Source organism: Columba livia, chromosome 1 (genome assembly GCF_036013475.1).
Source record: "Columba livia isolate bColLiv1 breed racing homer chromosome 1, bColLiv1.pat.W.v2, whole genome shotgun sequence".
NCBI lineage: Eukaryota > Metazoa > Chordata > Aves > Columbiformes > Columbidae > Columba > Columba livia.
Genome location: NC_088602.1, coordinates 57,271,362 through 57,294,261, shown reverse-complemented (window position 1 = coordinate 57,294,261; position 22,900 = coordinate 57,271,362). Strand labels below are relative to the sequence as shown.

Here is a 22,900-nt window from a genome sequence, read left to right as displayed (position 1 = left end):
TCCAGGCGACAGAAAAGACAAAATGCTTCATTTGCATCCTTAAACATTAGAAACTGCGAATGAGCCTTTTCAGCTGCAAATGTTATTGCATCTACGTTTCCACAAGAGAAAGAAGGTTAAACAGCCTGCTCAGGTTTATGTTAACTCATCTCTTTTTAGCACCAGGAGCAGCACAAAGAGCAGAGAATGTGGAAGCTTAACAGCCCAACCTCTTTCTTCATTACGTTCAATTAGATCCTGGAAATGGATATAGCTGCTGATTACACGAAGATAAAGAGAAGAAATCAGGTATGCACAAAGGAAATGGCAAACACTAACAAGTGTAATCTTAGTCTTCCCAATCATCTGGCCTCATGAAGACCATTTTATTTTTCATGAAACAAAAAAGTTCTATCAGTTATATGACCACACAAGATTCTGCCTGATGTAAAAGCAGCATTTGTTTAATCATTAATACAAACTCTTAGTTCAAAATGTAATGGGCCGGTGTTTTACCTTACTAACACCTTCAGAAAGGCTTTGTAAGAAAGATTCTTTGCTTGATGTGCTACGTAGTACTTCATCTTATCAATTAAAGAACAAATCTGAGTGACAGCCAAATAACCAACCACCACTATTAGGCTGCTTTATTTCAGAATACAATTCAGTATAATTTATTCTTCATGAGTACTATATCATTTAACTAATAACATTTTTTAAAATCAGGATTCAACCTACATGGTATTTTTAATCTGCTTGAAGTGAGAAAAAGCATTTAGAATTACTGTACTGAATTCAGTACAGAAAGCTAGCAGCACTTTATTTTCTAGGCCATTTGATTTTCAGCTTGGCAGAGAATGCCCATTGAGATGTTTAACACATAATACATATTACTCTAAACAAAAAACAGGCACTCATTGAGAAAAAGCAGGACAGATTGATAAGGAAAACAGGGGAGCATTCTTCTAGCCAAACCAATTCCTCACAATACCAAGGACTCAAGTTTATAAACATACAAAATTTTCTGTAACAAACTATTAAATTGAAAGTTCAGCAAGACAAACTGAATAACATGAACAGTTCAAAAACCTGACTGTTAGAGCAGGTTAAGAAAATGCATATGCACAAAGACATTCTTTGTAGAGGCATACTATTTCTCCTGTCCTACAGATGCATATGAAGCTTTGCAAATGAATATGGAACACAAGTGTATAGCCTTAGTAACTATACTTTGTAATGCCTTAGCTTGTGTTTTTTCAAGGTGGGGGGGAAGAGACATGAGAATACATTTAGAAGTCAACAAGTAAGGAAAAATTATCACTGTGTTACTGAGATGTTACACTGAGCTTGCAGTCAGAGCATTAATTGTATGCAGTGGGGGGAAATCCTTAATAAATCAGAACCAGTAGAGAAAAAAAATTAATGTTAAAAAATCTGTCTATTTTTCTAGATATTCCACACCACTTTCAAAGTGCCAATAACTACATTTACGTTACAAATTCAGAAATCCAACTAAAACTTAAGATGACTGTCTAAAAGCTCACACCACTCTGAGTTTACTGATAAGCATCAGAAACCTTGGTATTGATAGCCAGGAAGATAAGTGACCCTAGATCCTGATAACCACTCTGCACATGGAGAAACTACATTGAAAAGTGTCATTTCCCAAACACTGTACAAGACAAGGACACTGAATAAGCAACACTCTTCAAAAACAAGGCTGCAAAGCCCACTACCATGACGAAATTCTAACATGCAAAACTCCATTCTACCCACCTAGAGCTCTCTTCTTCTCAGCTGGTTGGTGTAGTTTAGCATCCTCCCTGCCCTTACATGAAGGCAACCAATTTACCTCCTGCCAAATATCTGTCATCACTCATATCAAGGTAGTATTTCTTCAGTAGATGTAATTATCCTCAAACATTTGATAAAGACTGTTTTGAAGACTCTCAGAGAGTCTATAGATGCCAGAAACTATACAAGATGCAGAGCAGATCAGTGAGTTCACTTCAGAAAACTGGAGGCATCTGCACCTTGTTAGTAAACTGGAGTTACTTTCCCACAAGAAGAGTTGCATTAAACAGTACTAGATTTAATTTCTGACACTCAAAAAACAACATCATGTAGTACATTGGAAGGATAGGACTGGGGCAACAGATGCTCAGGATTAAAGCTTCTATAAAATCCCAAAGACAGGATGCTCTCCCATAGGTTAGGTCACAGAGTTGTGTCCCAAAAAGACACTAGCCCCATCACAGGTCTCAATTCCTCCTACCTCTTGCACCTCAAGGAGCATCCATGCAACCACACCGCCATCAGTTTAGGAACCATATCAGCTAAAACCAGCTAAAGCAGCCTAAGAGAATTTTGAGGAACAGTCCCTAGGAGGGACAGTGACAATAGTGACAATTGTAACAAATACACTGTCACCAGAGATATAATAGAGTACATAGGAAAAGCGAGCAGAAGAGGTATAGGCAAAATGACTGAAAATTACTTTGGTGGCCAGAGGTGTCTGTGGCAGAGCATCACTAAGAGGCCAGAACTACAGATTACAGAGATACTGCCACAGCAGTGGCGATGAGATGACTGACACAGGAGGTAGCTGCAATGTATAATGACAAGGGATATTGGAAGAAGGTAGTCAAACATAGGAATGGGTAATCCAGAGAGGCTGTGGAGTCTGTCCTTGGAGACATTCCAAACTCAACTGGAAATGGTCCTAAATAACCTGTTGCAGTTGATCCTGCTTTCAGAGGGACTGGGTCTCCAGAGATCCCTTCCAAGTTCATCTACTCTACAGCCTTAAGTAAAGAATATCAGGAAAATTATCACCTCTGGCCAGGTGAGAAAGGTTAGAGCAACAGTATAGAGAGTTTTGCATGATCCTTGTTAAAAACCAAGACAACCCTCTTAGATTGTCTGAGATAAAGGAATATGGACCTTCCTACTGAATTTCACATTTGTTTCTTTAAGAGAAAGCAGTGCCTTTTCATACTGATCTTATCTAGCAACTGGTGGTACTGCTGCCTCCAGCCATTTGTTTCTACATCTGTACTACAGTATGTTGTCCCCCAAGTTTTACAGACACAAGTGATGCCTATTAGACCAATTAAATAATCGTTCTAAAAACAAACAAACAGAAAATCTTATCCAAAGGTTCCCACCTCTGAAAGACAAGCTCATCCCATTACATGGTCACCACAGGATACAGCACAATGCTGGGCAGATACAGCTGGGGGCAAGCAGGGACAAGAGGGAACGGCCTGCACCAGCACTGGTATGGAAACACTTGGGAGAAGCAGCTACAGCCTGCAGGACGGAGGGTGCTGAAATAGTATTTATGTGATGCCCTCTGATAGGTTGAGCAAGCACTAGTACACATATGGGATAACATCAGACAACACAGCAATAGTAAAAGACTTATCTCCTTCACCACTTATTTGTAAAAGGATGCATGTAGTAATTACTAATATAGGATGTTCTTATTTAAATCTTACACATAGTTCCTTGGAGAAAACTATGGGCTAATTACCCTGTAATGAAAGATAACTAGTTCTTACAGCTGCCCACTGGAGAGAAGTCCAATACACTGCATTTAAGTACATGAAGAATTCATTGATTTTTTTTTCCCTTTGGAAATTATTCTAAGAAAATTCTACTTTTTTCTGTATGTTCTAACACTCAGTCTTGGGTACTTACATAGCTCTTGCTATGATTTCTATTTATACTCAACATGATGAAGTTTACATGAAATATTATGGGCAGAGTGTGTGACTGTGTTGTCTTAATTTTATTTGAACATCCACATTTAAGAAAAAAGGCTCAGGAGCTTTTGTAGCCAAACTTAAAATTAGAAGTAATGTTATGTTTTAAGTAATGATACATGTGTATACCAATTCAGATTTTCCAAACTGTTCTTACTCTCGTATATTCCTGCATGAGCCAAGCAAGCAGATTCAGCCCTTTGCCTTCGGTTTAAAAGTAAAAAAAACCTACACATGCTCACATAAACCACTAAATATAAGTTTCAAACTTTTAGAAGTATGTGTATATTATAGCTCTTGGCTAGTATGAGGAAATAGATTTAAATATGCCAAATTCCACTGTTAACAAAATGTGATGGAATAGCAATATTACAACACATGATGCTACAGCCTGGGATAACCACCTCTTACTATCCCAGTGTCCAAGAAAATAAACCAGTAATAGGTATCAATATGTAGTAATAGAGGATTTATAGGCACTTATAATAAAGCAATCCACAAGATCCCCTCATGGCCCTGTTCCTTGTGAACTGCAAACATTCTGAGCTCAAGATAATATACTGTGACAAAAATATCTACCATGCACTCTTGAAAAATACCACCTCTGGCTCTGAGAGATTTCATGTGGTGGCTAAGGGTGGAACAGCTTTTTGGAACATACACAATCAAGTTCCTCCCTCTCCCTCCCAACAGATGGGCCTGAGAGTTGGACAGTCTGGCTTCACTGGTGCTGTAAAGTAATTAAACAAACAAATCTGGATTCTGTAAATAAGCATGTGCTTGAAATTAAGCATGCTTAAACAGTTGCAGGATGAGGGCCTAAATTTCAAAATTTTAGCCTGTAGAAGAAATCAGCCTATTAAATAATGGCAATCATTCTGAAAAGTTGACATTTCTTTCTTCTCAAAGGTCCCCAGAGTTTTGGTGATGGCAATGGGAGAGAAAAACTTGGGTAAGCTGAGACTAGTCAACTATTTTTTTTTAAATGCAAATTGATGTCTCAGGAGTGCTGAACACAGTAAACAAGACCACAGTACCCCACAAAACCTTCTATTTTAGTATTTCAGCTAAGTCATATGAAAATGCAACAGAATTCAAGAAGTCCAACCTCTAATTTATCTGCTGGGCTGAATTACTTGGAAATTCTCAGCAAACAGGATTTTCATTCATTAAGTGGATGTTGAAAAGCATGTGACTAGATTACAGTCCTCATAAAGCTACAGAAAAAAAACCCTTAAAGGCAGAATATACTCAGATTAGCAGTGAAAAAGCTACAATTGGTATATACAAAAGGCTACATTTAAAGAAAGTGACTTTGGTGTATTTAATGCTCCAGATTAAGTTACAAAATGTTTCTCACCCTGTTTTTATATCCATCAACATTGTGTAGGACATCTGTAATGGACACATCCTGGACTGAGACACATCGCTTTAAACACACCTTTCCCCTGTTCAGAATCCACCACCTCACTCACCAGCCACCTCCTGCACCCAAGAAGAGGCAACAAGACAAGGAGAGACCACAGTGCAAATGCACACAGGGAACAAACAGCCTGACTTCCAGGCCCTTCATTTTTCACACTTAGTCCACCGCATTTTGCTGGTGCTAGCGCTAACTTCTCTTTCCAGATTACTTTTTTAGCTTGCTCTAGATGACTACACAAATAGTAGTCCCAGCACAAGGGAAATGGCAGAAACATGCAACCAGGGCCAACACCACCTTGAAACAGCAGGAAAACTTTGACTTACAAAGGTGATGAATCCATACCTTTGCACAAATACCCACAAAACAGAAGATGGTATCGTGGCTCCCATTCCTTGCCTGGCAGGAGCAACCCAGGTACCACTTGCAGCAGGAGCTACAGCAACACTTGAGACATTGAGTCTGGAGTCCCAGAAAGCAGAAAGGTTAGAACAGAAAGGAATTTGCTGTGCATGCTCTACATCTTCCTAAAAAGAAACTGTTCCCACCACTGAAATATCTAGTATGACTGACATTGCCTGTTCATCACTTGTTAAAAGATCTTTTCCCAGTTCCCAAACAAGTATGCCTTTTTTCAGGTGAAAAGTGGGAGTGACCTGCTCCAAATTAGAGACTTTGAGTTTCAGAGCTATTACTAAAAAAACACCCAAAAAAAATACCACACAAAACACACACAACACCAATACACATACTTCTGCATCAGTAGATCTCTTTCCCCATGCCTCATCCTTAGGGCACTACCTGAATCTTCAAGAAAGCACAACACACAAAAAATGTAGAATGGCTATAAGCATATCATGAATGTAAAGCATTTGCTTGGCAAAGTTGTTTTAAAGCAAGGAAGAATCACCACTTCCAGTAGAAAACACTTGTTTAAGTATGGTGCCATGATGATCTCTGCATTATCCTAACAGTATTTCATTAACTGCTCAGAAGCAAGCTAAATTTATTCCTTCCCCATGCCAAAATTTCAGTCTGTGTGTATTTCAAACAACAACACAATCTGAAGAGTGTATTTATCATTAGCCTGTGTATAAAACTGATGCTCATCTCTTCAAATTAGAAATTCAAAAACAAAAAAATCAAAACTAAATGAGTAGTGACAAGAGCTGGAGATACCAGCTACACAAAAAAAGCCAATCTGACAGAAGACATACAGAGAACAGCTTATGAATTAGAGCTGATGCTTAAGATGGTTTTTTAAGAACAAAGATCCCGGCTCCCAAGGTTTTTCAATACAGAAAAGAATTGCAAAAATAAGGAACTCATTAACTCATGTCTGGAATAAATAATGCTTTCACCCTGAATATAAATACATTTCAAAATAATTCAAAAATATTATGTACAGAAAGTGGAAATTCCAAAAATAAAGAAACCAGGATGAATACTGTCACTCTTTCACACACAATTGTGCCCTCTAATTTTAAGGACTACAGTCCAGAGACCAGGTCCCTAATCCTGTAGGTTTTTATGAATATCAAGAGCTTATCTTTTAAGAAAGCCAAGTAAAAGCTACATTAAGTAGTCTCTTCAGCTTATAATGAATCAAATGTTTAAATATTTGAAGTCTGAAAATTCTTGGTTCTTGTTGCTCACATTTTAAACATGGTTCCTGCCGAAAAATTACTATAAATGGAGGGCTTTTGTAGTTTGCAATTGCACAGTATACCTGATCAAGCTCAATTTTGGAATAATTAACAAAGTTACTACATTAACTATGATCTTTGTAGTTTTGACTGTAATCTTCAGAATATGGTCCAATGTGCATGAGAAACTTCAGGCTGTTAAGACAGTAACAAAGGCCAAACTCCAGCTATCTTCTCATTTCATTTATGGGAATACAAGGTCAAAAGACAATCAAATAGAAGAGTAAGAAACCAAATAAAACTCAGTTAAATTCAATTCTTAATAATACTAATTTTACTTCACTCAGTTTAGCAATGGCATTCAACCATCACAGAAATGTGACTTAGAAAGCTTTACCCATGCTGAAATCCAATCATTATCTAGCTCCTTTTGCCAAGTTCCATCTCCATTTCAACTCCCTTAACTTATCCCTGTAGTAGCTTTCCTGTCGAAATATTGTAGGAAGGTCTGTCATTCCTAGAATGGAATCCAGTCATCAGATCCTATTACACTAACAGAACAAGATACAAACATATTACACTAAAAACTCCTTAAAAAGGAATAACACTTAATTGAATAAGGTGTTTTCTTCCATTACTTTTTAGATGCAATTGTGATGACTGATGAGCCACTACATATACTGAGAGTACCTGGCATTACAAATATTCATTCATGGAACCACACATTCAGTAGGAAATAGTTCCTGCACCAAAACATAATGCAGACTTAACACAAATTATCTGGACTTGAATCTTAATATGCAGACAAGAACTTCCTCCCCTCCCCCACGCTTCTACTGCTCTTTCCGAGTTTTAAGTTCTGGTCACAAATTTCCTAGTCTCCAGTTCTGTGGAACTTCAACTAAGAAAATGGATCTGTGCATTTCCACTAATCATACAAGAGTCGAACTTAAAACCAAAAAAACTCACACATACCACCACACCAGAAACCCAGAATACAGAGTCAAGGGGAAAAGGGAAGATAACATTTGGTTTTAACTGCAAGAGAAGAATGCCTGGCGTAGAAGTTATCACAAACAAATCTTTTTTCCACAGAAATGTGGTAGAAGAATGCTAAATCATTCAAAGCAGTATAGACTTCAGTTCATGCATGAACATATTGCAGATCATTTATCCTTACTACAAGTTAAGGTTGTGATGGAAAATTCATATTGTAAATACAAAGAAAAAAAAACAATTTCAGTTTTCTGGCACTTGAAGTTAAAACAATACCCTGTATTATAGTCAAAACATAATAAGCAAATATATTGTAGCATCACTCCCATGGATATATTACTTGTACTCAACTCTTTAAGCTGTCCCTTACAGATTTTTTTTTCGTGCTGCATGGTATGTGGTGTAGTAGATTTTTTGAACAAAAGCAAAGGTTTTAGAATTAAGTATTTGACATTAGAAGAACAGATACTGTACTTAACAGTTACATTTGGGAGGAAAAGCACTCAAAGCAACAAACAAATCACCAGAAATAAGAGTAAAAACACTCTAGGAAACCAAATACAAATTTATTTTCAAGAGAATCTTTAGCTTCTTGCCGTAGGAGCTGTTTGAACCTCCCATCCCTTTAATTGTGGAGGTTACTTAGGCAATTCTATGTCAGTCAGGACCAACACTGACATACAGCTATAGTAGCCCACTTTCAAAATTCTTGAAAACCCATTTAAGGATATCAGTAGGGGGTAAATTAAAGCTGTATGCATTAGGAAGCTAATAATTTGAAAAATGTACAGGGGCAATGAACCCTGAAGTTATCAAGCTCTGAAATGACTAAAAAAGTGTTTTGTATATTTGGAAGTAAGTACATATAAAAAAGCTGTCATAAAAATGTACAACTATAATCTACCACACAACTTAATATAATACTAACATCTGAAGTATAACAAAATCTTGTAGATAAAACATTTTCTTTAATTTCATTTTATTTGCTATACACACTTTTTTGTTATAGGGGATGTGCAGAGCCAGCCTCAATCAAAGCAAAACTCAGAGTACCCTTTTATCCACTCTTAATAAACACTATTACTTAAATATACTTTTGTCAAATTCTAAATATTTTTGGACTCAAGTCTTCCACCCCAAGAATTTCTTGCACAAGAATTTTTCTAAGCATCTGCAAAAGGCTAAAACTTTCAGTGAACAAAATTAAGATATCTTAAATACTGTAACTGTTATTTAAAGGGACGAAAAGGAGCTTCACATAGAAGCCACAAGACTCCAACAACTCCAAACCCTAAAGCGAAGCCATGCTGTATCATGTTCAATATATCATAAATAATGCCTCTACTATTCTCATTAACAAGTTGCCCATATTTCAGACCATAAGCCACTGAAAAACCTCAATTTGCACAACCTTCAAGGGAATTTGAGAGCTGAGCTATAAGGTACTACAAAAACTCATTATAACCAGAACACACTCCACTCACTGGACATAGGATCCAACCAGGTCTGAAATTGCTCCTTGCAGTTAGAAATAACTGAAAATAAGGCCGTGTATCTCCTAAGTCTCCTACACTTTCTAGGTGAAAGAGCTAAGACATTCTTGAATGCAGAAAGAAAAGAACATGCAAGGAAGCAGCAGGACATGAGCTGAGCAGGAAGGGATAAAGAACAGTAAGATGTTTTGAGAAAAAAAATGCATTAACATGTATAAAATTTACAAATATGCTAGAAATTAATGAAGTGTTCTAGCTAAGTTAAATATACATGTGCTCAGTGCAAGATTTGAACATCGTTTGAAGCCAAACACTGAAAAGTGAACACAAAGAAATACTGAGCCTCTAAGGCAAGAGTCCCATGGAAACAAACAAGAAAGTACAGACTGCAAAACTGTTAATGCCCACACATACAAGACCAAAATTAATTAAATCTTTACTTGGGCATTTCTGTCTTCTGGGAAACCTGCTTTTAAAAAGCTTGATGTTATTTTAGCATGGTGCCTTTGAATTTAATACCACCAACAGGACACCTCACCCAAAAAACTGGACAAGTAAACTTATTCTAAATTCTAGCCAGGGCAAATTAAGCTGAACTTCTCTGGGTGGGACAGGTAAAAGCACCACCATGCAGCACACCTGCCTTTGAAAAGCAAGTTTACACACTGGAGTCCTGAGCAGCACGCTCTACACATACAGACATACATATATTATACTCCCAGCTTTTGTACATGCAAAAGCTCACATAGCATTTGGGTAGCCCACTACAAAAACAGTCATCTGCCAAAAGATGTTGCAGTTGTATAATATGGCTGCTATGGAAATTATTTACTAGATTATTAAAACAATCCATGGATAAAAGTAACAGTCTTAGAAAATTTGAGTGTTTCAGATGGATATCACCTTAAAAAGACGTTATTTCTGCAAGTGGAACAAAAATACACACTGATATAAAACAAGAGACTGCAGTATCTCTTACAGATGCTATTCTCTGGTTTCCTAAAAGACACAAATTTATGTATTCTTCCTAAAGACTAAGTTTTTGATCAAGTTTTGGGACACAAAAATTAATGTCTGAAGAGCCATTTATGTCACAATACCTGTTACTTAAATTGAGCAACTTGAGAAGTATCCTTTGAACATTACATTATGGGCTGCACCAGTGTTGAATTCAATAGATGTCAGGTACCAAAAATCTCCTTGAAGACAGACATGGTTACAGACTACTCTAATTTGGCTGTCAAGAACCTGTCTCTCACTTCATAAAAAGCCAATTCTAAGTTTAGACAACGAGAACAAAACTCCCCAAAAAACCCAAAACAACCAACTTGTAGAAACATCATCTACATTTTAAGGTCAGATCCTGTTCCAATGATGAAAGACTCATTAATTTATCCAGAGCTACCTTTGGTACAGTAATAGCTTTGCCATAGCATCCACAGTTTAAACCATTTCTACCAGCTCACAGGTAGCTACAAACCACAACTCCTGCTCAATCAAGATCAAAACACTAAAAAGCCAAGAGATACAGAAAGCAAAGAGTTCACCTGCCTTTAAAAGAAGGTATAGCCCTGCACACAACTACATCCAGTAGACAGTGCCTTAGGAACACAAGTTAATCTCAGTGAAATGACAAGGGCCACATCACACACAATGGCCACCAGGAAGCAGATTCAGCCAGCCAGCAGGAGGTCAGAGCTGGAGGACCTGTTCAGTAGAGACTAAGCCTCCAGCCCACAAGCCTGACCCTCTGTAAATCTGCAAGAGGAAATGGTAACTGAAAGTAGCACTCTTCACCTCTTCTCTATTTGATCCATTCAGAACCACAACACAACAGTAAGATATGAAGCTGCAAATACTTCATGACAGTTGACACAAAAATAAAAAGCCAAAATCATTCTAAGTGTAAAGTGTTCTCCCCGCTCATGTGCAAGGTCCACTCAGGTATCCTCTTGATGGCTTTCTGCTGGTCTCAGTGTTTCTTCCATGCTTAGCTAAGAGTTTCTCCAGCTTTTTGAGAGAGAAAAAAACATGCAGCAAGTGCCCTAACCACAAGGCAAATATCTCAGACAAGTTTATCCAGAAAGCATGATTTTCCCCAGTTTTTTATTATGAACCATGACAAATGTCTTGGCTCAAAAGTGTCTTCCCAGCAACATCTACAGATATGTTGCAACCTGTTAGCTCATAAGCTACTAGCTGTTGCCAGTCTCAATCAACTGAGGTTCTGAATTACTTGAGATTCCTTCTACATGGTAACAGAGTGATAAACACATCCCTCTTCCCAGACAGCCCAGAGACAGCTATTTTGCAAATTAATAATAGGAATTCTAAATTTGACCAAGCTATGAAAATATTTCTAGCGTGTGAAAAACATTTGAATTACTTTACTTTCTGCAAACATTCTCATTTAAATATATCCACCTAATGTTCAGATAGGCTAGTAAAAGGGTTCACAAGTTCTTACAAAACAAACTGGCAGGTTTTATTCACAAGAATGTTCTGGAATATCTTTTGCTGGTTTTTTTCCACCCATTCTAAATGTTTTATGCATTCCCCATCCCCAAACTGTATAATAAGTAGCTTGAATATAAACAGTGTTCACAATACCTTAGAGAGAGAGGGGGAAAGAGTAAGCACCAGCACTCTTTTGCTAGAGTTCTGAAGAACATGTCAGTATGGTCCTAACAGGCATCTGGAATAAAAATCCTTAGTTGTCCATGTACATATGTAAATTTAGCAATACCTAACCTTTCAGACAGAAAATATATGCAGAACTCTCTAAAAAGGAAAGCATAATTTCACAGTATAAGTTTCCACATAGTGCTCTGAAATAAAGAGCAGCTTGGAAAACAGCAAGAATATCACTCCATCAAGAATATATTTCATTAATCATATGGTTTTATTACCAAACCAAGCTCTTGCCACATGAAAGCATCAATTTTCCCCCAAAAGCTAGCAACCTTTGTCCTGCATCTCAGCTGCCAACCACAGCACTACTGCATCCCAACATGTATATTTGCCATTACAGCAATGAACCACACACACCTTCAAGCCAAGATGAGTCACTTTCAGATGAGGCAGAGAAAAGAAAAAGGAGCCAGAACAAATAGCCAGAGATCCCTATCATCATAATCTGATAGCAGGAAACTATACAGCCTGTAAGATCATTTCTAGGACTCATCGCACAAGTATTACTTTCCTGTGCCACCTCTGAATGAATAAGTAACCTGGTTGAGATGTCTAATATACCAACGTTCTTGTTAAGAAAAGACCTGCCAAGGGAGGAATTTTGACAAGAATGACCATAAAAGTAGTGACAAAGCAAGAAGGGTTTGATGGTAAAACCCACCTGAAGTAACCTTTCTAGACATTCTCTTTGCATTTTCCTGCTGCTCCAAGCATTACTAATCAGTGACCCACTGGAAACTTCAGTACCCATTGAAAAGCCTGGCAGGGTATTTGGCTTTCAATTCTTCTACTCAGTTTATTCCCAACACAAGTATATTCATCAGGCTTAGAAACAAATCTTGAACAAGGGCAGCCACTCAGCAATGAAATGTAAATTACTGACATGTGCTAAAACCTGAACTTGCCACTGCTAATGAGCACATTAAAGGAAAAAAGCTCACTAGATATTACTGCAACCTTTCCACTTAACCCTGTGTGTACTGAATGCCATAATTTAGTATCAATGAAAGAACGCAACTCTAAACAGTCTACACTGTTCAGCAGATGTACGCTTCTTACACATTGTAAAAATTAAGATGGACAAGTGTGTGAAATGCCAAATAAGAATGTGCACTCACTGATAGCAGCCTTACTTTTAATATAAGTTCCATGAAACTGTCCAAGAGGCCAATAAAAAAAAAAAAAGTCAGTCATCCTGACCTGCATAAATATCTAAGTTTACAAAATTAATGGTGTCGAATCTTAGGCGGTCAAATAAAACATCATTTGCTATCAACAAGCCCTACTGTTAGAAAGTCAACTTGTAGCAATTTTTCCCTTCCTATTGTGCCCACAGAGGGGTGCAGACCCTGAGAAAAATCTTCTTCTGCACAGGCAGAAAAAACACAGCACCTTTGCCTTAATAAAAATCTGTGTAATAAACGACTCAAATATACCATCGCTCCAAGTTTCAAAGCTTTTAATAATTCAGACTAGCAATGCTACAAGAAGCACCTGTAAACTTATATGCTGAAGAATGGGGAGAGACAATATTTGGCAAAAACCATTCCCCATACCACCCCCACTTTTGGGAATGAAAGAAATTTTTGAAAGATTATTTGATTAATTAAGTTCCTGAAATGCTTCTATTACATAATATTTGATAATAATATAAACAGATAGCATACAGAACTGGTTTTCAAAACCTAAATTAGGTACCTAAAACAGCCTAAATTAAGTACCTAAATCCCTTTCAGTAAGGCTTCCATCAAATACTAATTCAGCAATACACAGGTTAAAAGGCTATCAACTTCAGTGGCTTTTTTCTACCTTTTACTCCCTACACCCCACTTCCAAACTATCATCCCTTTGGCTTTACCTCTGTTTTGAGTCAGGAAAAAACTTCTTAATTTGATTCTGTCAGAGTCACCTGTATTGGTTTAAAGACTTTAACAGGAGAGTTGGAAACGGGGGAGGGATGTATTTAAACAAAGACAATTTTAACAGAACAGGGCTATGACATGACTACACATGCAGCCACTCCAGCACATTCAAGGATGGCACTAACCCCTCATGGGACAGACAACAAGTCACTGGGAGCAGGAATCTCTTGGGCCACCTTGGTCACAATCAGAACAGCAGCCAGACCACAGGCTGGTAACCTGACCCTCAGGAGCTTAACACATGAGTGGGTGTTCAGGGAGCAAGTGAGAAGCAGATGCCATGTTCTACACAAACCACATCACCCTAACTTTAGGAAGTCGATTTTAATAACTGTGTTAATTCAACACTTCATCACTGAAGACAATACAACTGCTAAGTATTGTAACTATTTTCCCCAGAGAGACACACTTAACTCTAGCAGGAATTGTTCAGTCAACCCAGCACTCTAACTTCTCAGTGCTATTGATCACTATTACTCAGTCTGAAATAGAAATAGATGAAACATGCTGTGCAAATAGAAAAAGCTTGTTTGTAAACTAACCTTCAAATAGATTTAAAGAAAATAAAAAGGCAAATGCATTCATAATAAATGGGAAGTCTCTTCAAGTTCCAAGGAACTATTTAAAATATTTGCAAAATAAACCACTACACAAAATTATGCAGCTGCATGTAATATACCAAACACTTACTCTAACCTGTGGGTTATCATTCCCATTGCACTAGCCTACAGCTTTTGTTGACAAAAAGTGACAAACCAGGTAAGTTACTATCAAATAGTGCTTACGTTATGTGTTCATAGGTTTGTTTGTCTGAGCATCTGTCAGCAACTAAAGGCTGAGAGAGCTGGAACTGTTCAGCCTGGAGAAGCAAAGGCTCAGGGAGATGTCAATACATATAAATACCTCAAGAAAAGGTACAAAGAGGAAGGAGCCAGACTCTGCTCAGTGGTATCCAGCAACATGACCAGAGGCACAACGTGAAACACAGAAGGTTCCCTCTGGACATCAGGAAACACTTTTTCACTGTGAGGGTGGCCAGGCACTGGCACAGGTTGCCCAGGGAGGTTGTGGAGTCTCTGTCTCTGGTGATACTCAAAAGCTGTCTGGACACAGCCCTGGCAACCGGCTCCGGGTGGCCCTGCTTGAACTGAGGGGTTGGACCAGATGATCTCCAGAGGCCACTTCCAGCCTCAGCCATTCTGTGAAATACAACTGTATTTGATATCTAAAGCAAAAAATCAGGTCCAACCGAATTATGCATTTACAATCATACAGTAAAAATATGCAACCAGCCAGAAGATACTGGAACAAAGTAGCAAATGCTAACAGAACAGCTAAAAAGTTAAAGTGACATTGAACAGTTCAAATAGTGTGAAACCTTGTTTAACTCTGCCATGCCCAAAAATAGCTTGCACTGTATCCTTTACAGCTTTCACTGTTGCTATAACTGGTGGATCTATACAACAGCGAAAAATAAAACTGAACTTTTGCCATGTTTCAATGCACTTTCAGTAACCAACTGTATCTGGCATATTAACAGTGATGGCCTCAACATGCACAGTTCTCAGAGACCACAGAAAACCACCCCAGAGAGGCTGGACAATCACCTCCTGTCCAAGAAGCAATTTGAAACAAGTGGTATATCTTGAACAAACAAGTAGTTTAAGTCTTGTTGCTGTAGAAACTCTTCAAAGTATTTGAGCACTTTACAGCAGCAAGACAATATACTGTACAGTTATAATATTAAAATACCTACAGAAGAGTCTTAAGCAAGACAGATACAACAATACAAAAGGAATCAAACAGCAGCATAAAATAAATCCTAAGTTTACAAAACTTTAAGAACAACTTCTAATAACTCAACGTGATCTTCAGTACTAACTTCAAGAAAATACTTCCTGAAGTAAGATTACAGTCAAAATACACACCATGAACAACAAAGCACCCTCAAAAAAAGTCTGCCCAGTCCAGGATAATAGCTTATCTTTAGAAGCATGTTTATCAAAAACCTTTCAGCTAGCACCTTCTTCCACAGCTAACGTGGAAATCATTCAAATGCCTTTGAAACAGTTGCCAGTCAGGAACCTCCATCCATGAAGCTCATTCCTGCTCTCAGTAAATCCATTGGGGTCGAGTATCAGAACCTGACCAAAAAGTATCAGAAGACATTAACTCGCCTAAAACTCAAACCAGAACAGCAGATAAAGATGAGTATAAATTAGGAACAGAGACTCAGAAGATCATCTTAATTCTTAGACTCACCAAAACAGAGGAAGACACATATACATAGTATCACTTACTGCAACATAAGTGTTTCAAAACTAAACACTTCTACAAGTAGAGAAACTTTCCCCCTTCCTTCAAAACTACCTCCTAGCCTTAGGATGAAGGGCATTTAGTATGTTAATATCCCTCCTCATGTAACATCACTGTCAATAACCAAAGCCCTTTGTCTGATAATACAGTATGCTGTTAGAAGACACCTTTCTTGGCTAGTAAATAGCAAATTCAGTAGACAGAATTTCATTTGTAACTTGCTGCAATTCACTTTCAACTACAGAAGAGAGCAGAAGATAAAGCAGTCAGAATTGGGAGAGGGAATGCAGTTCTCTCACATGCATCATTGTTTTAATATTTCAACTCTGTAGTAGTATACAAAAAAAAATCCCACCACTGAGTTGCATTCATGTTTAAAGATAAAATTAATTTTCTTGATATGCATATTTTAGGAAGAACATATGGAAACCCTTAAGCATTCAATCTGCAGTGTAGAACTACTGAACACAGACGATCCATCACTATGAAATACACTCTTAAAATGCAGGCAGAAAACAGAAGTGATTATTAAGAAAGCATAGGTTTTTGTTGAATTTTAAGTTGAAGCTTTATCTGCCTTACCACAAAAGTAAATTAAAATCCACAGGGGTTCTTATTTTAAAGGCATATAATCTCTTAACTGTCCAGGTTCAATCCAACTCCACTGGTATTAATGGGACATTTAAAACTGTTTTGGAAACATCAAATTTGGAAGACATCACATCTGCAAGGTTACCACCCTGGCTTACATCAATTATACAAGAACAGGACAAATTAACAAATAACCTTAGCCCAGAATGGAGTTTGTCATAACGAGACAGGCTTGTCTGCATCACTGCAAATCAACAGAAGAAAAAAAAAAGGCAGAAAGTGAAAGGAAACAATAACACCTGTGTAAAAAGAGAATTATATAGCATTACACTTACAAGCCTTTTGTTATTGCAATGAGGAAAAACACACATGTACAGTTGTTAGTAAAATTAGAATTGTGGAAACAAAGCAAGAAGTTTTTACCCCCACAACCAGACATGGCAACAGTGAACAGGACAGAACCAAGTATTTCAGAAGCAACGGGAGAGACTCTTGCAAGCCTGGAAATAAGTGCTACTGCAGTGACACCGCACATCAAACAAATGAATTTTTACAAATCAGGATTCCACAAATCCATTCATCTGCACAACCACACAGCCAAATAAATGTACCAAAGTGCTGCTATTGAAAGCAATGGGAAGTATTAAATGACCTACGATAGGCCAGATAAGCAAAAAAACCCTCTAATATATTCTTTAATCATATGCACAGCATTAAATCATTCCAGAAGTCATGCAATCCCACAATTTATCCACTGAGAATCTCAAGTTGCCAGATATTACCATTTAAACCAAGAGAGTTTGTGTTTTTTCTAAAAACAGTTGCACACGTTAAAGCTTTCAACCTAAGCCATTTTAGGAAAATATGTAGCTTTAAAAAACAGAAGTTAAAAATAAAGGTTTAATCTAAGTGCAAAACAAATACAAATAGATCAAGACTGACATGTCAGAGGAAGTTGCCTAATCAGGAGATCAAGAAAAAAAAAACACACTAAGATTACAGGGTTTAAGCAAAAGGCTCAAAAAGAGTGATTTTGTCACAAATCTCAGCGAAAACACCACCCTGCATCTTTCAATACATCCATATAGGCTATACACATGAATATGTGCCCTGAGGCTTTTTTGTTGTTGGTTTTGGTTTAAGACATAAGCCTGCAGTTGAAAAAAGAAAGTACTCTAGCTATATACAGCAGTTAATCAAGAGAGAGTTTCAGAAGTTGCAATAGAGTAGAACAGGCATCAATTTGTTCTGTAGTGCAGGCAATCAAACTGATGACACAGAAACTATCATATGCTTTTAGCAAAGGCCTATGAAGTTTTCAGCAGTAAAGGAATAATACAGCCTTCTGACTTTCACAGACAGTTCAGTGATTCATTTTTCTAGCTCATATGCACTAGTAGAAGACTAGTAATGTCTGACAAATATTGCCCATTATTTAATACATGCGCTGTTTGTCCCTCCCATGGATTTCACACAACCTGATATTGCAGACTCAGATGTTTCTTCTACAAAAAAAGTCTACTTGTGATTAAATAAGAGAATACAAGATTCAGAAGCATTCTGCCTCAGAACATTGAGAGGTCACTCATCAACATTACATACTCACGGGCTGAGCTTTTTTGGGGGACAAATTGGTGACCTGTTCACCTAGACAAGTACATTGCCCAACCTTTATCACACAGGAGGGCCACAGTCTCCAGACAGAGCACCTTAAGCCACCATAGGCAGTAGTGACAGTCACTTGGCTGCTCTGCTAGGCAATGACACATTAAGCATTGCAGGTCAGTAAGAAACCCACATTAACAGTTCTGTCTGCTCCACCCCTTCAAGGATACAACCTCTGCCAAGAGCAGCTTCTTGACACCAAGCTTCCAAATCTGCCTTTTTTTCAACCACCACCTTGCAATCTAGAAAGCCCAAATGCTAACCAGTCACCTGAACTGCCAGGTAGGAAGCCAACACATGTGTGAACAGCATGAGAACCATACCAAATACTTCCCAAAAGTGTCAAGTCCATTGAATCATGATAAAGGAACTTCACAATCTGCTTACAAATAACAAAGCCACGCACAGCCATTGTAAGGAAACAGTGCTGCCATTAAGAGTTTACATTTTAAAAGGTGACAATCCCATAATTGGCTGTGTGTAGGGCTACTGATCCACCTGTAAATAGTTCTTCACAGGTCAGATGCATGTCCCCTGACAGAAGATGACCTATGTTCTTTGTTTTACCTTTTCCATCATAAACATACAGCCATTTACAAATATGTGATCAACCATTTCCATATACATTGTTTGCCCATTTATTTCAGACAATACATTGTTGGGTTTTTTAATTCCACCAAGAATGTTAATCTAGCTTCAAAGGTAAAAAGAAATGGTGCTGGCTGCTTTGTTCCCTTCTTAGTCATGCCAAACAGTAGTTGCTAAAAGGGCACAAAAGGTGTACAAAAAACAGGTCCCATTAGGAACTCCAAAGCAGTCCAAATCTTACTCCAAAATTGAATCCTTTTGTCCCACCACATTTATGGTTTATATTGCAATAGGGGGATTTCAGCGGAGGGTAGTGGCTGACACTTTTTTTTGCATCAAGAAACTGTCAGGATAGTATTGTCAAGGTTGCACTCAAAAGGATTCCAGATTAAAGGTTGCATTTGTAACCTTAATTCTTATTTTGATATCATTTCATGCACAAATTCTGTAGGTTTCTTGGGAAAAAACACACCACAATGCACCATCTATGAAAGCAGGAGCTCTACCACACAGATATGTAAAAGAAACAAAAATACTCTGAAGATACAAATTCTGGAAACTAGTATTTTTCCATGCTAGAATTTGCAAAAGAATAGTGTTCATTTAGCTGATTTTTTTTTAACAGTAGCTTCCCAAGGGACTTTTGTGGAAGAAGGGGAAGGGCAAGTTCATTTACATATTTCTTTTAATTAAAAAGGAGAAAACTGATCCCATTATGAACAACTGCAACACCAAGTTGCCATACATCAAGGTTTAAGCTTTTAACTATTATCAGAAAATAAGAACATACACAACCTCAACTACAGGAGTAAGACTCCTACTTGCCGCTAACATCAACTAGACTACAAGAAGAAAAACTGACTCAGGAATAATGACTGCGCAACCCAGTCACACACGATTTCTCTCACTCTTTTCTCCCCCGTTCTCTTCTTCACCCAGGTAAGAAAAGGAAGAAATAGAGAGTCACTCTCACCATGGGCCAAATCCCAAAGTACTGGACATGCAAAGAGACCTGACTCAGCACTCTCATCCCCCACCACAACAGCTGCCCTGGAGATTTGCAAGCAAGGAAAAGAAGACAGCGATTTCTGAAAAGTATGACTTCCACAACGACAGGTCAACCAAAAGGCTCACCTTAGTCTCAGGGCTTTCTTCTTGCTAAATTTCAAAGGCCTGTTGCAGACAACAGAAGTGATGAGTGTCTCAGAAAGGGTCTGCATTAATTTTATGTAACAGGAAGCATTAAGCAAGCTAACATTAATACAGAGGTCACTAACAAATTCCTCTAAAACATGAAATATCAAGTTCTTCTTGCAGCTCTGCATAGCATCTGGCAAAAGATATTAACAATTTTGGGGGGTTGTGTGTACCTCATGTTTTGGTTGTTGTTTTGTTGTTGGGGGGGCAGTGTTTGTTCTGTTTGGGTGTGTGGCTGTGTTGGTTGTTTTTCCTCAACACAGCAATAGATTTTAATTGCATCTTTAGATGTATGTCTACACACTGACTATTATGGAATTATTCCTTGAAAGAAGCAAACTGCCTACATGCAAACATATTTGCATGCCTAAACTACAAGTACTGAATTTTACTATTTCAATGTACAGATCATTTTTATAAGGCACTGCAAGAGTTCCAAATGGGATAGCTCATATTTCTGAATTAAATTAAGAATGCAAAGTAAGATTCTAAGGAACTAAATTCAATTGCACAACCCCATATTTTGTTATTCTCCATAATAATGTTATCAATATTACCTTAATTTGTTTTTCAAGATACATCATCACTAAAACAGTCTTTAAAAAAATTGACTTCAGGGTTTAGGAAATCTTTGACATATTCACTTGATATAAATACCATGGATCCCTTTTCTGTCAGCTGTCAACAGCAACCAGAATTCACGCACATGAAGAGGGAACCGAATGCATCAACTCTATTGGATCACAGCAAACAACATACCAGATACGCACCTACTGATTGCTTTCTTGAAATTTTGTTTTGGAAACAGATCATTTACTTGTGCTGTCCCCCATTCTAAGAGAACAAAATTAAGTTTCTAGAGAAGAAAAAAAAGAGACAGACTAGTGATTGTCAGTACTCTAAATGTATCCATCAAATTCTTCACAAGGACTGTCTCTAGCTGTGTGCTATTTCATTTCATAGGCAATAATGAACAAAAAGACATGCTTTTGTTCAAATCATACACAGCGGGATTACACATGAATTGACCCTCCATGTGTTAAGACAAAGCTTGGCTTTGAGCTCATTACTGCTCTTACAGAAAGATTCGATGAGTTTACAAAGTTTAACTTATTTCTCTGTTTCCAAATCTAGCTAGTTTGTTACAAAACTACAGATGCACACCAGGGAATAAACCCAGGATTAACAAGTTTCTTCACTACTTTTAGTGCAAAAGAAAAAAGTGTATGTGCCAAGAAATGGATAGGGAAAAAGAAAACAAACACATCTGTGGCAACTTCACAACAGATATGTAACATTTGTTACAGGCTTTAATAAAGAAAAGAAATGGCAGGTGAGTTTTCCTCCCTAAATACACTAATCAGGGTGTCTCGAAAAAAATATAAGCAGCCCTCAGTGATAAAGACAGACTGTTTCACCAACTCTCACTAGGGTTTTGATATTCTAGAGCCATTGACACACAGGGAAGCATGATTATCTTCTAATTGAGACTTTAAATAGTGCATTTCAAAAAGTAAAGTAGAACTATCTTGTTTTATTATATTTTTAGGTAACAGAACACACCAGGTTTCTGAAACACCATTAAAAGCTATTTGGAGACAGCAGCACCAATCCAAACTTGAACATGTTTCTCATCATCACCTTATTTCAGGAATTCACTGTTCCAAGGATTTGAGTGAAAAGATGAGAAATAGAAAGTGAGAGGGGATCTACAGGAATGTTTGTACCTCATTTCTGCTTAATCCTGCCAAAAAGAGTGTTCCAGATTATCAAATCACCAATACTGTAATTTGTGTCACCAAATAACTAGATTAGGAAGTTAGCCCAGTTTAGAGTAATAACTATCAAATGTCAAGCTTTGGCAGCAAAATAGCACAAGTAAGGACTTCTGTTTCATTTATTGTTTTTACTATTATTTTTAAAAATGAAAACTGCCAACTAAAGCCAGTTATCCTGCTGGTCCAATCCAGTGGGAATACAGTGTGTTATAAATTAACCCCCAAATCTTCAGTCTAAAAAGATGCTCTGGTACCTGAAGCAGAACAGTGATAAAAGGTGCTAAACTGCATGAAAATATGTTAAGAGATCACCACAGATTGGGTAAATCCTGGCAAATGCCAAGTGTTCAGCATTCCTTTCAACTTTACATCACCACCACTCAGCAACCAGCAGGGTGCATTCAGTATCACACAGAACCTGCACTTGTTTTTGTTCAAAGGCTTTTTAAAAAGCACAGCAACTGAGATGTATAAAATTGTTATTTCATTCCCAAATAATCTCCTTGATGAGCAAGTGGTATTCTCTAACACCAAACCAACTAAATAGTAAAGGACTATAATACAATTTGAATTTGAGCCAAAAGGGACATATAGTCAGGCAAGAGATATGGAAACAAGAGTTATTCCACAAATGCTAAGACAAGAGCTATCATTTTATAGAATCATATTCCTCATCTATGATTTTACCCTGAATTAAAGAAGGTGCAAACTACTTCCAAAAGCAAAAAATTTCTTACTGCCTGTAAAACATGACTTTTTTTTCAGCTATACAGTTCATTTACTCCATAACAAAGTTGGTAGCCATAACAGTTTTTCCCTGGAAACTTCAAATACCTACTTGTCCTTAT

The 22,900-nt window shown here is 37.6% G+C and overlaps 1 protein-coding gene and 1 long non-coding RNA gene across 4 annotated transcripts in view; one reads left to right on the top strand and one right to left on the bottom strand.

The window, feature by feature from the left end:
- The window catches only part of PCCA (propionyl-CoA carboxylase subunit alpha), a 286,891-nt gene that overhangs the window by 219,037 nt on the left and 44,954 nt on the right, over positions 1–22,900 (bottom strand). The window lies entirely within an intron of this gene.
- On the top strand, positions 156–20,152 carry LOC135579087 (uncharacterized). The gene is made up of 3 exons (XR_010471504.1): positions 156–288; positions 4,656–4,698; positions 20,017–20,152. It is a non-coding gene; the product is annotated as an uncharacterized LOC135579087 (long non-coding RNA).